A 17,841-nucleotide genomic window follows, 5' to 3' on the forward strand; every position below is an offset into this window, starting at 1 on the left:
AAATTCCAATGTCTTTCTACGCTTGTCCGCGTAGGCTTTCTGACGGTCGCGTGCTGCCGCCATGCGTTGTCGTATCTGTGCAATCTTTTATGTGGCGTCTACTACAATCTCTGGACCCGTGATCTGACTATCCCCTACCTCTGCCCAACAGAGAGGTGACCGGCATTTACGCCCGTACAATGCCTCGAATGGAGTGGCTTGAATGCTGGTGTGATAGCTGTTATTGTATGAAAACTCCACCAAAGGGAGATGCTTTTCCCAGCCGTTGCCGAAATCAATAACACATGCCCGAAGCATGTCTTCAAGAGTTTGAATCGTTCGCTCAGACTGCCCATCCGTCTGAGGGTGATACGCTGTGCTCATGTCTAACCGTGAGCCGAAAGATTTGTGCATCGCTTGCCATAGCCCTGACGTGAATTGTGCATCCCGATCCGAAATGATGGAGGTGGGCACCCCGTGCCTCGAAACAACTTCTTTAAGATAGATGTCTGCGAGAGTGGAGAACTTATCTGTTTCCTTAATAGCCAGGAAGTGTGCAGACTTGGTGAGTCGATCCACGATCACCCATATAGTATCATTCCCACGCTGGGATCTGGGTAAGCCTGTAACAAAATCCATGGAAATTTCTTCCCATTTCCATTGCGGTATCTTAGGTTGTTGAAGTAGACCCGCTGGTTTCTGGTATTCAACATTGACTCTCGCACAGGTCAAACACTTGCCGACGTAAGTAGCGATGTGGGCCTTCATACTAGGTCACCAGTATGTAGTTCTGATGTCGTGGTACATTTTATCCGACCCTGGATGTACCGAGTAGCGAGACTTGTGTGCTTCGTCCATTACCAGCTCGCGTAAACCACCAAAAAGTGGGACCCAAATATGCCCCGTTACATAGTAGGCGCCGTCTTCCTTTTGTTCCATTCGTTGCCTTGAGCCGCGTAAGGCTTCAGCCTTGATGTTTTCGGGTTTCAATGCTTCGATCTGAGCAGTTCGTATCTGTGCAGGAAGACTGGACTGAATAGTAAGCTGTAAAGCTCGTACGCGCCTAGGTAAAGTGTCTTTCCGACTGAGAGCGTCAGCCACCATATTGGCTTTGCCTGGATGATACTTGATGGCGCATTCGTAATCGTTCAGTAGTTCAACCCATCTTCGTTAACGCATGTTCAGATCCTTTTGCTTAAGGATATGCTCGAGACTCCTGTGATCGGTGTAAATCGTGCACCTGGTACCGTACAGGTAGTGTCGCCATATCTTAAGCGCGAAAACAACAGCTCCCAGCTCTAAATCGTGCGTCGTAGTTCCGTTCGTGAACCTTGAGTTGACGAGAAGCGTAGGCAATAACTTTATCCCGCTGCATCAATACACAACCAAGCCCCTGTATCGATGCGTCATAATAAACCACAAAATCATCCGTGCCCTCTGGCAGTGAGAGAATAGGCGCGCTGCAAAGCCTGTCCTTTAGGTACTGAAAAGCGGTTTCCTGGGGACCTCCCCATCGGTAGGTGACACCCTTCTGTGTCAGTAGTGTAAGTGGCTGTGCGATCTTGGAGAAGTCTTTGATAAATCGCCTGTAGTAACCCGCCAAACCCAAGAATTTGCGTATTTCTGTTGGTGTACGCGGTGCAGGCCAATTCCTGATCGAATCTACCTTGGATGGATCAACATGAATCCCATCCTTGTTCACCACATGGCCTAGAAAGTGGACTTCACGAAGCCAGAAGTCGCATTTTGAAAACTTGGCGTACAGTTGCTCCTTTCGCAGAAGTTCCAAAATCAATCGTAGGTGATGTTCGTGCTCCTCTTGACTCTTGGAGTAAATCAGAATGTCGTCGATGAAGACAATCACAAACTTGTCTAAGTAAGGCTTGCACACCCTGTTCATCAGATCCATAAATACGGCAGGCGCATTCGTTAACCCGAATGGCATAACAAGAAACTCGTAGTGACCGTAGCGAGTTCTGAATGCGGTTTTAGAGACGTCCTCATCCCGGACTCTCAGCTGATGATAGCCTGACCTCAAGTCTATCTTGGAGTAGTAACTCGACCCCTGCAACTGGTCGAATAAGTCGTCTATACGCGGAAGAGGATAACGGTTCTTCACCGTCACCTTGTTCAGTTCACGGTATTCGATGCACATCCTGAAAGTGCCATCCTTCTTTTTCACAAAAAGTACTGGAGCTCCCCAAGGCGAAGAGCTTGGACGAATAAAGCCCTTTTCCAAGAGCTCTTGTAACTGCTTTGACAATTCTTCCAGTTCGGTTGGAGCTAAACGATACGGTGCGCGGGCTATTGGTGCTGCTCCAGGAGCTAACTCAATCTGAAATTCGACTTGGCGGTGAGGCAGTAAACCGGGTAAATCTTCAGGAAACACCTGAGGAAAGTCACGTACAACTGGAATATCTTCCAACTTCTTTTCCTTTGCTGATGCATCAGTGACAAGTGCCAAAATTGCAGTGTGCCCCTTTCGTAAACATTTCTGCGCCTTTAAGAAAGAGATGATGCCAACCACAGCACCACTCTTGTCGCCTTGAACTTCGAGAGGTTCTTGACTAGAACGAGGAATACGAATGATCTTTTCCTTGCATAAAATTTCCGCGTGATGCTGGGATAACCAATCCATACTGATGACAACGTCGAAGCTACCCAAAACTATGGGTATAAGATCAATCGAGAAAGTCTGACCAGCTAGAACGATGCTACAACCCTTGATTACGTGTGCGGCTTCTACACTTTTACCGTTTGCTAACTCTACGACATGCTTGGTGTTTAGGGGTGTTGGCGTACGTTTTAACAATTTACTCATTTTCAAAGACATATAGCTTGTATCAGCACCCGAATCAAATAAGACAGTAACATAAATATCGTCGAGAAGAAACTTACCCATAACCACATTGGGATCATTCACTGCGTCACCCCGACCTAGCACAAAAGCACGACCCCGAGCTTCGTTGCCATTGTTGTTGTTGTTTCCCCCGTTATTGTTGTTGTTCCCGTTGCCCTTATTGTTGTTGTTGCGATTCTGGTTCTGGTTCAGTTGAGGGCAATCACGTTTGTAGTGACCTTCAGCCCCACACTGGAAACATCCCCGGTTCCCACGCTGTGGCTGCTGCTGCTGGTTCTGTGGAGCTGGCGGTGGGAGTTGCTGGTTCTGATTTGCTGGCCGTGAGCTTCTACAATCCTTAGCCTCATGACCCGGCTTGAGGCATCTTTGACAACGTTCCCTGCGACATCTTCCACTGTGGTGTTTGTTGCACCTACTACACCATGGGTGGGTTCCCCGATACCCACTCTGCCCCTGACTACCCGATGACTGCTGATTTGGACTCTGGTAATCATTTGTCTTGCGCTGCTGTGCTTGAGACTGAACAGATACTGATCCCTTACTGGAATCCCCCTCCCATTTTCTCTTGTTGTCACTGGGAGTAGCAGATGTAGTGACAGCAGTAGTAGTAGCACTGATGCGTTTTGGCAGCTTGTTCTGATCCACTGCCTGATCGGTGAGTCGGTGGGCAAGACGCTGAATGTCTTGGATATTGTTGAGGTTAGCCGACGTCACGTGGCTCTGAATCTCTGGCGCAAGCCCCTTGAGGTACAACTCAATGCGCTTGACTGGAGGGTCCACCATCGTTGGACATAAGATGGCCAGTTCATTTGATCGTTTCGTGTAAGCCTCAATCTCTGACCCCGTCATCTTCAAGTGGTATAGCTCATTCTCCAACTTGTGAATGTCGTCTCGTGTGCAGTACTCACGTTTAATCAATTCCTTGAAATCCTCCCAAGGTGTGGCGTTAGCAGCTGCCAACCCTAGGATCTGTACTTGCGCGTTCCACCAGGTGAGCGCAATCCCTTCCAACGTGCCAGTGGCATACTTGACCCTGCGAGCCTCAGGGCATTCGCACATTTCATACACTGACTCTAGCTTCTCAAACCAATGGAGGAGTCCCACTGCCCCCTCGGTGCCACTGAAAGTACTTGGACGACAGTCCATGAAGTTCTTGAAGGTGCAGACAGGTTGCTGTGCGTGTTGACCTATTGTGTACGAATAGGACAAAGTTAAATACGAGAGTTAATGTAGGATCTAAAGGTCCTAGTGTGAGTCTATACTGCAGGGTATACTACCTGCTTGAGCAGCTGCAAGTGCCGCAGCAACTTGAGCTTGAACGAGAGCCTCTAGTTGGGCTTGAGTCATGTTAATTCGTCCAGACATGATCTTCATAGCAAATGCAACATGAGTTAGAGAGGTTTGCGAATAGAGCGATGACAGAAGAGTGTAAGCACATAGGGGTTCTCATGTAACGACGTATGGTAAGCAATGTAATCTAGCATACTACTAGCAAGGTTCTAAGCAGTTCTAGCAAGCAGGTAATAAACATAGCATGTATGATTACCAGTCAATCAGTCAAACAACTACACAGTCAAAGTTAACGTGCATTAAATACAAAAATGAAAGGTCGAAAGGTCGAGTTGTCACATGGTATGTAAGGTGGGTGATAGTGTTTTGAAAGGTAAGTCTGAATCACAGGATGAAGATGAAGGAAATCTTTATGATGGTTATCTGAAAGACACAAAATCCGAGAAGAATTTGAATGATGATTCAAAAGGATTGGTTTATACCATGATTGGATCTGACAAACTATTCTTAGATGTTGTTTTCCCGATTCAGAATGTGATTTCAGAGAAAATTGACAAAGTTTTCAAGATGGTTGAAATTGAGAAGTCTGAAATGTTGAAGTTTGGTGGTAAAGGTTTCAAAGGGTCTTATAACAAACCTGGTTCTAAGAAGAAAAACATGAAGTCTGGTTTGGGGTATAAGAAGAAACATAATCGAAACAGAACTGAAAGGTCCAATTTTCAGACAAAAATGACTTTTGTTCAAGGAAAAAGCTTTACCGAAGAAGAAAAACTCAAAATTGGAAAACAATCTAATGTAGAGTTTGAGGTCATGAAAGAGAAACAACAACAGCCAAAAGATGTGTCAAAGAAAGTTTGTTTTAAATGCGATCAAATTGGACATGTTGCACGAAAGTGTCAAAATCCAAAGTCTGTTGATGTTGAAAAACAGAAATCTGGGAATGAGAAACCAAGTTCAACCAGATTTGATTCGAGACAAACTTGGAAGTTTAACACAAACAAGTTTGCTTCAAATCAAAATTGGAAATCAAACCCGAACAAGTTTGATTCTAGACAGACCTGGAACTCTCACACACCCAGATTGAGAATGACTCAGAGTCAGAGAACATCGGTTGGTGTGACAAAATCTCAAGAGATTTGGAAACCTAAAAATGTTGTTCAGACTCAAAAGGTTCAGAAAGATACAAATTTTTACAAAAGAGGTACTCTGGAAGGTCAAGTGTGGTCGGTTAAGAAACGTGTTGATTTGATAAAAGATGAGAAACATAAACAAATTTGGAAGCCAAAAACTGAAACAATAAGTTCAACTTTTGAGATGAAAACGTCTGAGGATTCAGTTTTGGTTGCCTATGATGCAAATTTTCCACTGCTCAAGGCTGAAAACTTTAAAATTCAGGTTGCTAGAATCAAGGTTACACCTAAGGCTGCTGAGGCCTGGGTGGACACCATGTTTGATTAAGCGGTTGGAATTGTCGGAGCTTCCTTTATCGCGAAGCATGAATCGGCATCTATCTTTATTGATTGAAATTTTTATGTCAAATTGTTTAAGTATTTGATAAAGTTTGAATGTGCAGGTACTAAATGATGATGAAGATTGTGAGAATGTTGCACAGGAAGAGGTTGAAGATCCCTGGTTTTGGTCAGACAGGGAGTTTGTTTGTTGTTTTGTATAAATTTGATTTGTGTTTGATGATATGATTGCTGTTTGTTTGTTGGTTGTTTGTTTGTTTGGCTGATGATTGTGATGTTTGATGTTAGTTTACTTTGAATAAGTGGTGATGGACTACGCCGAAACCCTCACGGCTGAACAAGCATGATTACTGTCACAGGTTGAAGAACGGTTTTCTAACTGTCAAAATCAATGGGTTGTAAATCATGGGGGTATGTTATATTTTCTGCAAAACAGAGCATGAGATGCAGAAAATGGATGGCGAGACAAAGCTATCAGTATCGGTTTGTCAAATTTCTTTCATGATTTTGCATTTTAGGGGGAGATATATTTGTCAGAAAATACAAAAACATTAGAAAATTTGAAAAAGCCACAAACATGATAAAATTCAAAAATTTGAGTTTTGCGTAAAAAGAGGAAATGATAGTACATCAGTAGACAGTTACAGTATGCTAAAGAATTGTAATGATTAAATAGCGTTAAACAGTCTCACTGATGATATGTCAATAGGTTTTTATACACTTAGTAAACTTTTTCGGGATATAAACCTAAAATTCAAACTTGCTTATTTCGTGGGGAACACTACTTGGATATATAGGTAACCCTTGAGATCTCGTTTGAAAGGTCCCATATTCTGAGATACTAGGTCTTTATACTCAGTGATATCTGGGGTATTATTCCGGGACTTCTGCTGTATGGAAGTACTGACCTAGTCCCCGAATAATACTTTCTGCAAAATGCTTGAAACACAGCATCGCCATCAGCAAGCTGATGAAACAATAAAATTGATAGTCGTTGCTGTTGTAATTAAAAGATCCTCTAAAGGGGACACACCAAAAGTCGAACCGTCATCTCTCTGCTGAACGGAAGTTCTGACCTGAGCTCTCACGGTTTCGCATTTTACCCCTTACAGATATCATCTGTGGTATACTCACCTGTAAGACTGAATATTTGAGATTTGGATACGGGAGTATATTCAAGAGGTGGGACACATGAATGAGTTTAAGTTCTTAAAACATCTAATTCGTATCCTGAATCAGTTGAAATTTGTATGAAAATTTAAGATGGATCAGTATATCAACAATCTAAGTGAATTGTTTAATTCTTAAAGTGAATTTAAGCTCAATGGTACTTGTGACTTGTCAAAAACTGATATGATCCTCTGACGCATACTCAAACAAAAATATTATTTGTAAATATGTTTGTACATATTTCTTTACAGCTTTATATTTTCAGAAAATACAAAAAGATTTTGATTTCTGCTTTATTTTCGACAACCGATGTCTGAGTTGCTGAGTTTCAAAATCTAAGTAAGCTGATTGTGTTTCTGAAAATAAAACAAGTTCATTAATTTGAAACTTGAAATTTCTAGAAAACTTCAAAAACAAATTTGTGATATCTTCAAGGTCATTAAGTTGAACTTGAATGATAATTTGTGGGGGAGTTGGATTCTTTATATTGTCAAAATCTGTTAAGATTGTTGATAGGGGAAGTGATATAGAGAATTGGATAGAGCCAGATTACGGTTTCTGGTTAATGGTTTTTAAAATGTTAAATACTTATCATTTGTATGAGCAATTGCAGGAAAAATCCAGACTACGATCCCGAGAGCAGAGACTAAGGGGGAGTCTAAAGACAAGCTGAAAGTGAGGAAAAGCTTGTAGTTGGAAAGCTAGGTGTTGATCCCTAAAAGTACGAAAGTTTGACGAGAGGGGGAGCCAGCTGACGATGAAGATGATCAAAGAGAAAAATTGAAGGATACTTACATTGTTACAATCTGAACAAGATGGCAAGATGATCAAGACTGAAGAGGTGGTATAACAGAAAATGGTCACTGAAGACTTCGTCAATATCCGAGGGGGAGTCTGTTAGTGCACTACGTCTATTGACTTCGTCTTGTATCATGTAATAGATTAGGATAGGTTAGAATATTTTGTGCACGAGGTTCGAGAAATGAAATGTGATGAATTAGCATTGAGGTCCGCTTTTATGGACATTGTCCATAAAAGCGAACCACTCTCATCATAACAGGTTCGCTTTTAGGACATGTCATATAAGCGAACCAGAAATACTATAAATAGGTGCATGGTTAGTTCATTTGGCACGGACCTGATGGTGTAACGTAGTGCTGCCAAATTGCTTCCAGGTTGTAAACATTGTCAGAATTAATACAAGAAGCATTATATTTAGTTTGAGCGTCTGATTCATCGATTCCGCCTTTGAATTAGATAAACGACTCTTCTGATCGACTCATTCAGGGTCAACGACGATCCAACAACAATGTACTAAGTACGTACACAATGGGCATACATAGCATGAAATGTAATGAAATCATGTACTATAATGTACTAACGAACATAGCAGGTATATGATGTGAAAACATGGAAAGCATGAAAGTAACAAGTAGGCACATGTGTCTCACCCCAAAACAGTTTAGAAAACAGTAAAAGATGGGGTTCAATGTACTCACCTGAGATTGCTTTGAAGTTCTTGTATAACACCCAAATAAAGCTAGAGATCACGGATATCAAACGGCACCTAATAGGTAGCTATGTTAATATACCGGACCTAAATCGGAGGATCGGATAGTATGCGGGTTCGTAAACCAAACAAGTATGGAGACTCGTGTAATATGGTTTAACAAAACCTACATACTAAAATGAAACCTAACCTAAGTGCTTACGACCCATTACGACCCGTTTAGGTAGCTTATGTTACCTTAACGCGTCGTTCGCGTAGAACGCGTTTGGAACGCCTAACATCGTGGCCATAAGGTATAACCTCGGAAGGTTATAGCTATGGTCACCTAATGTGTTTGGTCGGATCCTAATGATTGACCAAATGGGTCGGGTTCGAAAGTATAAGCGATTGTTTAGATCGCTTACCTTACGACCCAATATAAGCACTAAACTAAAAGTGACGAGCTAAGCATGTTAGAACATGCTTAACTAAGTTTAGAAAACAGGTTTGGTATCAAAACAAACGGTTTTCATACTCACGAGTAGTTTGGTTACAAAATACGCAAGAATGCGCATTTTGGCCGAAACTACGACTCGTCACTGAGCCTAGATAACGTGGTAATCAGTAGGTATAGTCACTACGGACTATAACCATCGTGATCACGCTCACGTTATGAAGTTCCAATGAACTTCGTGTTGACCATAGGCTGGTCAACGCAGAAAGTCAAACAAAACGTTGACTTTCGGACTCGAAAAGCGAATAAAAGAACGAAAGAACACTTACGAAGGGTCCCCGAAAGCTAAACTTGATCCAGGAGCTCAGGTATGAAGCAATAGCATCAACTTAGAGCTCTTTGATCAGTTTTGTAGGTTTTTAACCAAAAGGGGGGGTATTTATAGGAAAAGCAAAACCGTTAGGATCGTTTCTTGAATATCGTGCCACGATCTCATGCGTACACTTGTCAAAATGTTGTGGTGGCTCATAATGACCCTTATCTCCAGAGATTGTGAAAGGGCATTGCCCTTTGGAGTGTTTGAAAGGCCAACTTCAGCCAAAAAAACAAGTTTCTGCATCTGTAGGGGCCACGCGGCCCGCATCAGCATACAGGCAAAACTCAGGCGGGCCGCCTGGCCTTGTCTGATCTGCACAACTTTCAGCAAATGACAGTTTTAGTCCCTGTTGCATATTTAAGCCATTTCCAACACTTCTAAGGCCCGTAAAGCCAACTTTAAGGCCCTATAATGATGCCTAAACATTGTGGACATGAAACTTGCTCAAAAATATGTCGGATGTCGGTTCGTTTGGCCGTACGATCGCGATGTTCGGTTAATTACGACGGAATGCGCATAAGTGCGAAAAATGGTCCAAATTACGCGACGAATGGATTTTTCTCATGCCAAACACTAAGGCATAATATTAGGATGCTTACATAAATTTTTGGATGTCCGGATGTATTCAGAACGTAAGTTATGCGCGAAAGTGGAAACTTGTGCACTTTTTGACACTTTTAGCCCCTGAATGATCCAAAAGTTTGTTTTAGCATACCAAACCCCTCAAAGCCTATTTCTAAGCTATGTAAAGGATATTTGTGGTATGTTTAACTTATGGACATGTTCCGAAATGTTTGTTACAGTTCAAATTGGCATACTTTCGCAGTTTGTCAAGTTTAGTCCCTGTAAGTGAATTAACTTGTTTTTGCCATACCAAAGCCTTCAAAACTTATTTCCAAGTTATGTAAAGGTTATTTAAGGTATGTTGAGTATATGTTGATGTTCCGGAGTATTTGTCGCATTAAACTGAGTATGTTTACGCACCAGTTTGCGTATAATTCTCCAGAAAGCGATGTAGAGTTTAAAATTGAAAAAAAGTCAAAACATGAAAATGTAAAACACAACGAAACAAACATTGGGATCAAATAACATTGTTTTATTGATAACTTAACTGTTCATAATGATTTCGAGCACAAATGTTACAAAACGCAAGCGCATACCAATTGTCAAAGTTCTTTGGGAATCTAAACGTGGACCAGAATTTACTTGGGAACGTAAAGATCAGATGAAGGCGAAATATCCATATCTATTCTCACAAGTTTCCTCTAAATAAATTTTGGGACGAAATTTCCTAAAGTAGGGGAGACTGTGACATTTGTGCTTGTAATCATTGTGTAAACTTTGAATAGTTCATTTATCAATAAAACAATGTGATCTGACCCCAATATTTGTTTATTTATGTTTGACATTTTGCACGTTTTGATTTTGTTCAATTTCAAACTCTATATCGCTTTCTGGGGAATTAAACACAAACTGATGCGTAAACTTAATCAGTTTAATGCAACAAACACTCCAGAACATCACTATATGCTTAACATACCTTAAATAACCTTTACATAACTTAGAAATAAGTTTTAAAGGGTTTGGTATGGCAAAAACAAGTTTATTCGATCGCAGGGACTATTTGTGACAAACTACAAAAGTATGCTGATTCGTATAGTAACATACACTCCGGAACATGATCATAAGTTAAACATACCATAAATATCCTTTACATAGCTTAGAAATAGGCTTTGAGGGGTTTGGTGTGCAAAATAAACTTATTGGGTCAATCAGAGACTAAAAGCATCAAAAAGTGCATAAGTTTGCATTTACGCGCATATCTTACGTTCTGAACATATCCGGACATCCAAAAATTTTTGTAATCATTAAAATATTTTATTTTAGTGTTTGAAATGCTAAAATTTCATTCGTCGCGTAATTTGGATCGTTTTTCGCGTCCGTTCGTGTTTCGTCGTAATTAACCGAACAACGAGGCCGTACGACCAAGCGAACCGACATCCAAGATGTTTTCAAGCATATTTCATGTCCCCTATACTTTGACATCATTATTGAGTCTTGAAATTGGGTTAACAGGGCTTAAACGTGTCAAAAATAAAGTTTTAAGCATGCAGGGACCATTTCTACGAAAGTTTGAAACTTCTGCCTGACCACCATCGCGCCACGCGCTAAGACCAGGTACTCCTGGCGCGCCACGCGATAGAGGACCATTTTCAGCACAGCAGTTTCAGCAACCAGCTTGATTTCCAAGGTCTTTTGTGCAACATTTTCAATACCTTGAGCTGGTTTTTGGTTTCCCATTGTATTAGAAACCATGTTCCATAAGTGTATGGCTTAGATCATACCTTGATTTGCTCAAAAACACTTTTGATTCAATTCTGCTCTAAGTTGAAGTTTAACACTTCATACCTGAGTGTTTTGAATCAATTCTTCCTTGCTTGGACCTTTTTTTAAGTCTCCTTCATGCTTGTTTATGCATTTCAAGCATAAAAGTCAAACAATGTTTGACTTTCTGCTTTGACTAGTTTATGGTCAACACAAAGTTTGTTTGAACTTTGCAACATGAGCGTAATCACGATGGTTATAGTCCCTTGTGATAATACCTACTGATTACCACGTTGATTAGTCGAAGTGACGAGTCAAAGTTTTGGTCAAAATACGTGTTTATGCGTATTTTGCAACGAAGCCATTCCCAGGTATCAAAACACTTTGTTTTGATATCAAACTTGTTTTCTAACTTAGTTAAACATGTTTTAACATTTTTAACTCATCACTCTTAGTCTAGTGCTTATGTAGGGTCGTAAGATAAGCGGTCTAAACAATCCCTTAGACTTTCGAACCCGATCCGTTTGGTCGATCATTAGGATCCGACCAAACACATTTTGTGACCATAGTTGTATAGGGAATAACCTTCCGAGGTTATACCTTATGGTCACTTCGTTTAGTTAGTTGTATGATAGGTAGTTTATATGCCTTAGGAAAATGACCAAAATGCCCTTTTTATGCATAATTTCATTTTAAGCATATGTAACCTAAATTTTGACATCTAAACTGATTAGGCAATGTTATTAGACATGTTAAGGCATATAATACTTATCATAGGACTGTTAGGCGGTCCGAACACGTTTTGCGCGAACGACACGTTAAAGTAGCGTAGACTACCTTAACGAGTCGTAACAGGTCATAAGCACTTAGGATAGGTTCCGATTTAGAATGTAGGCTTTGTTAAACTATATCACATGAGTTCCAATACTCATTTGGTTTACGAAACCTCATTTTATCCAATCCTCTGATTTAAGTCCGGTTAATTAACATAGCTACCTATATTAGGTGCCGATTGATTCTGCGATCCTTGTAGCTTTGTTTGGTTGTTATTTCAAGACTACTAAGCATTATCAAGTGAGTACATAGTCCCTTCTTTTACTGTTTTCAAATATTTTGGGGTGATACACATGTGCCTACTTGTTACTTTCGTGCTTTCATGACATATACTTGCTACGTTCATTAGTACATGATTTCAATTATGCTTTGCTATGTATGTTGACTGAGCATGCTAGCACATTGATTTACATGACATTTCTGTTGCATATGTTTAGTCAGCATATGGACAGGTTGATTTACATGACATTTCTACTATGTATGTTTACTTAGCATACTTAGTACATTGTTTTCACATAACATGCTTACATTTTGTATGGCATTTGGCTTGTTTAACGGGACTAAAATACGTTCATTAACATTGATGACGCCACTCGGTAGTATGTAGTGGTAACAAGGACTTAACAACTCCCATTCCTGGAATCCTAGGTTTGTTTGGATGTAAGGAATGACAGAATCTGAAAACAGTTTTGATAAACCTTTGATTTGTTTTAAAGGTTTATCCTACAGTCTCAAGTCTTTAATGTATGCGATAAACTATACCACATAAATGTTTGTATCAGTAAATCATTTATTTTGCAAAACATAACTTTTGACTTAAACTATGATTTATATCAAATACATTGTTTTGTACATTTTACATACGGAGTTGAGTAAATTCTTTTATTCACCGTACATAGCATTGATTTCTAATAACATTTGGTTACACAATGACATTACACATATGGTTTGTGTAGCTACTTTTTACTTGCCATACATAACAGTTGATTATACAAGACATGATTTACATTTAACAATTGGACATTTACTTCACATAAACATTTTAACAATGGTTTAAACAAGACATTTGATGATTATTGATAAGTAGTTTACATAACGAGGCGACGTGTAATATTATAAAAGCATGGTGGATACGCCGCTAGTACTTCCTATATATAAGTGCTTTTATGATATTACATATCATAGCGTTATTTAAGCCACTACAACAAAGACATGATATATTCAATTCAAACGACATATTTTCACATGATATTGTTTTACAAACGACATAACTTATACAAACTCCTTGTTACTTGGTTATTTATTTAACCATACAGTATTCCTTTATATCATCTGACTTTCTTATCTATTTTCGTATAATTTATAAAAGAAAACATTTTTTTTATGGTTCATGACTAATTTTATTAAACAATTCTTTTAACTTATAAGTCATGAATCCTTCATTAACAAAACCTATGTATCTCACAGGCATTTTTATGCTGATGTACCTATTTTCACATGTGTTTTCAGGAGCTGATGCGTAGGGTTGTTCGTGACACACTTAGGCGGACTCGGGCCTTAGTGACAATAAAAGATTTAAGACTAGTTTAATTATGTTATGTTTCCCTGTTTCTAAGACAATGTAATCTTTTTAATTCAAATAACATGAAACTTTAAATACCATGGTTGTGAAACAATAATTCTGTTGTTCCATTCCCCGACGTTTCCGCCGCAGTTTGTTGTTTTACGCGGTCGGGGTGTGACAACTACCTAATTCACCAAATACATGAGGGTATTTGTGGGATACACGCAGGACCTTGCATGGTGGTCGCCAAAATCATGAATGTTGGTTACTACTGGCTCGGCATGCAGTTAGACGTCGTGAAAGAATTGCGCAAATGCGACTCTACTCAGCGACACGCTCCGAAGACACTTCGTCCCAAAAACGAATTGATCTTGGTTTCCACAACTTGGCCCTTTCAGCAATGGGGCATAGACATGGTCGGCCCGTTTCCAGATGCCCTAGGGGCAATTAAGTTCATCATCGTGGCCGTTGATTATTTTAAAAACTGGGTAGAAGCGAAGGCCATTGCTTCAACTTCAGCGATGATAGTGCGAAAATTCATTTGGGAGCACATCATTTTCCGTTTCGATTTACCCCTGCGCATAGTTGCAGACAACGACACAAATTTTGCTTCAGAAGACCTTCAGAACTGGATGAAGGATTTACACATCGAATATACCTTTTCTTCTGCCGTGCATTCTCAACGAAATGGTCAAGTGGAGAGTGTTAACAAAGGTATCGTCGAAGGGATTAAAAGGAGATTGGGCAATAAACGGCAAGGGTGGGTCGATGAGCTCCCAAGCATACTCTAGGCTCATCGCACCATGCATAAAACAAGCAACGATGAGACCCCTTTTAGCCTAGTTTACAACTCTGAGGTGGTCATCACGGCAGAGATCGACCTCCCATCACCGCGCATGACAACGGTCAATGCGATCAATAATGAGGCGGAACGCTGAATCGATTTGGACTTACTCGAAGAACGGCGCGAGAACGTAGCCATCAAAGAGGCAAAATACAAGTCTAAACTAGAGAAGTACTACAATGCGTGAGTGCGCATATGGTTTTTCAATCCAGATGATTATGTTTTCCATGACAGTGAGGCCTCTACTGTCAAACGCCCAGGGATGCTCGTGCCTAAGTGGGAGGGTGATATGCACCAAATGCAACATATAAATTATATCAAATAAGGTGTAAATCAACCCTTTTTAGTATCAATGTTGGAAAAAGTGTGTTTCTTTGTATACTTTTGATTTTCAGGATTAAAAAAGCTTAAATGTACAAAGGAACAAGTTAACGGCAAAAACTAGCATAAATACAAAAGAAGGAAAGTTGATACATCATACCGACCCTTCGAGCTTCATCCCAAGACAAAAAACAACAAATCAGAACAATATGGAAAATGCGATTCTTTCAATATTCCGGCCTTGTGAGACTGTATCCCTGCTGACTCAGACCAATATAATTGAGGGTAGTGTTGCCTCCAAAAGAGGGACATGCCACTATAAATAAGATAATCTCTTAAAAAACCCGAAGTACGGAAATCATCAAAGGATACATAATGTCACACCCTGACCGCGTTAAAACAACGAAACCACGGCGGAAACATCGGGGAGTGGAGCAACAGAATTATTGTTTCACAACCATGGATTCAAAAAGTTTCGTTTTATTGAATATTAACCATTTACATTGTTTTAAAGTTAAACAAACAAGTTAAACATAAACTATCATCATTATTAAATCACTAAGGCCTCGTCCAGTCCTAAGTGAGCATGCATCCTAGCAATCAACATCATTCAACAACACCTGAAACATATGTAAAAACAAAGTCAACAAAGAAATGCTGGCGAGCACATAGGTTTTATGAGAGTGTCGGATTCATGGCTCGTTTACATGTTGTAATACTTCATTAGACTACTAAAGTCAAAAGTTAAAAACCTTTTTTTGAAAAGTGTATAGTATTGCAACCTAATTAACCAACTCAAATCAAGTTGGTTATATTTTATAAAATCTCGTAGCCATGATTCTTAACCCAAAACATTTATTTAAGAAAAGAAAATTGTAAATCATCTCGTTAATAAAACTCGTATGGTTTATATCATTTAGAAAACATCGTTATATGACATCGTTTTAAAATCGTTTGCCCAAGTGAATAAATAATGCCACGAAATGTAATATGATAAAAACACTTATATATAAAAAGTACCAGCGGTGTATCTACCATGCTTTTATCATGTTACACCCGTCCCATTATCTAATCAGAACCCGAAACCAATCATTTGTTCAATTCGTTTAACTCGTTTAAATCATTTCAAATCGGTTAAATCGTTTAAATCATTCTCGTTTTAATTGTGAAAACTACTTTTGGTCGTCTCGCTAATAACATCCAAACCTTCGCAACTCGTCTATCGCCAATCTCGCATTAACAAACCACCAAAGGGTAAGTTAACAATCACAGATTCAGTCGTTACCCACATAACCCCCACATATAACCATGGGTGCAGTCTGATAACGGGATTTGTCAGATCCTATGGTACCATAACCTAATACTGGTCGGTTCGGCTAAAACTAATGAATGTTATTCGTTATGTAATTACGTCCAACAAGTTTGTTCACATTATCGAAATCGTTATTAATTTAATATAAACCATTTTAATCATTTTTGAAACCATCGTTAAAAACATCGAAATCATTTAACACATATGAATCACCCCAAAACAATCGAAAACAGTAAAATAGGGGAACTATGTACTCACATAGTTACCTCAAAACATGTAAAAAGAGGGGATCTATGTACTCACTTGAAGTGCAAAGATATCCTTGACTAATGAACTAGCGAAGCTCGAGTAAACCAAGGAATTCTAGTAGTACCTAGAAATCGGATTGCTAAGATAAATAAATCGACACCTAAATCGGAAGATCAGATAGAATGAGGTCTCGAAAACCAAATGAGTATTATAACTCATGTGATATGGTTTAACAAAGCCTACATTCTAAATCAGAACCTATCCTAAGTGCTTTCGACCCGTTATGACCCATTAAGGTAACTAGTCCTATGAGAAGTCCTATGAGAAGTATTACATGCCTAAACATGTTTAAACATGTTGCATAATCAGTTTAAGTGACAAAAGTTGGGTTACATATGCTTAAAATTCAATTATGCATGAAAAGGGCATTTTGGTCATTTTCCTAAGGCATATAATTTACCTATCATAGAACTAATTAAACTAAGTGACCATAAGGTATAACCTAGGAAGGTTATTGTGACAACTCGTATTTCAGAACCTATCTTTGTGTTAATGTAACGTATGTGGATCCTATGTGATTATGTGAACTTTGATGATTAATGAAATGTTATGTTTGATATGTGTTTATGTGTAACGAACGTATGTATATAAATGAACCGATCACACAACACAACCCGATCGCACAAGCCCTGTTGGGCCGCACAACTTGTACTCGAATCAAAAGGGCAGCCCAAGTTTGGGTTCGGCCCACTCCTCCATGCGCATACACATATCCTTAGGGAGTTTTGTTTCTCATTTGTTGCAAAACAAGAACACACACAAAACCCTAATACCTCTCCCTCTCTCTCTCAAACCTGACGGCAACAACACCCCTTCTCCATCGAGGATTTTGTTGATTCGGATTACCCTTTTTGTTCTACCTTCTAATCGTTAAGTGTTCTTATTATTGGTTATATGATTTGAACGATGTTGTGATTGAAGTGATTCTACATGATCGCCTTAGGATGCTTCGTAATTGATTGTAATGGAGTTTAGAGTTTGTTAGTCGGCTCACATGTGTATGATTAGATCATGATACGAATTAGTAATCGGATAATGATAAAGATGACTAGAACCGAATGTAAGTAAGTCGGTTGTGATGTGTTTGAACTCGGATGATATGTGATGATCCTAGTGTTAGATTTGATTGAATGTTATGATAGGTTGTTTTCATGATTCGGATGTTTAATTAGGGTTCATATGAATTTTGTGATAAAAACCTTGTTTTGATCGATATATGGTTTGGTTAGGAATTGTTGATTGATA

This window comes from Helianthus annuus, chromosome 9 (genome assembly GCF_002127325.2).
Source record: "Helianthus annuus cultivar XRQ/B chromosome 9, HanXRQr2.0-SUNRISE, whole genome shotgun sequence".
NCBI classification, from domain to species: Eukaryota; Viridiplantae; Streptophyta; class Magnoliopsida; order Asterales; family Asteraceae; genus Helianthus; species Helianthus annuus.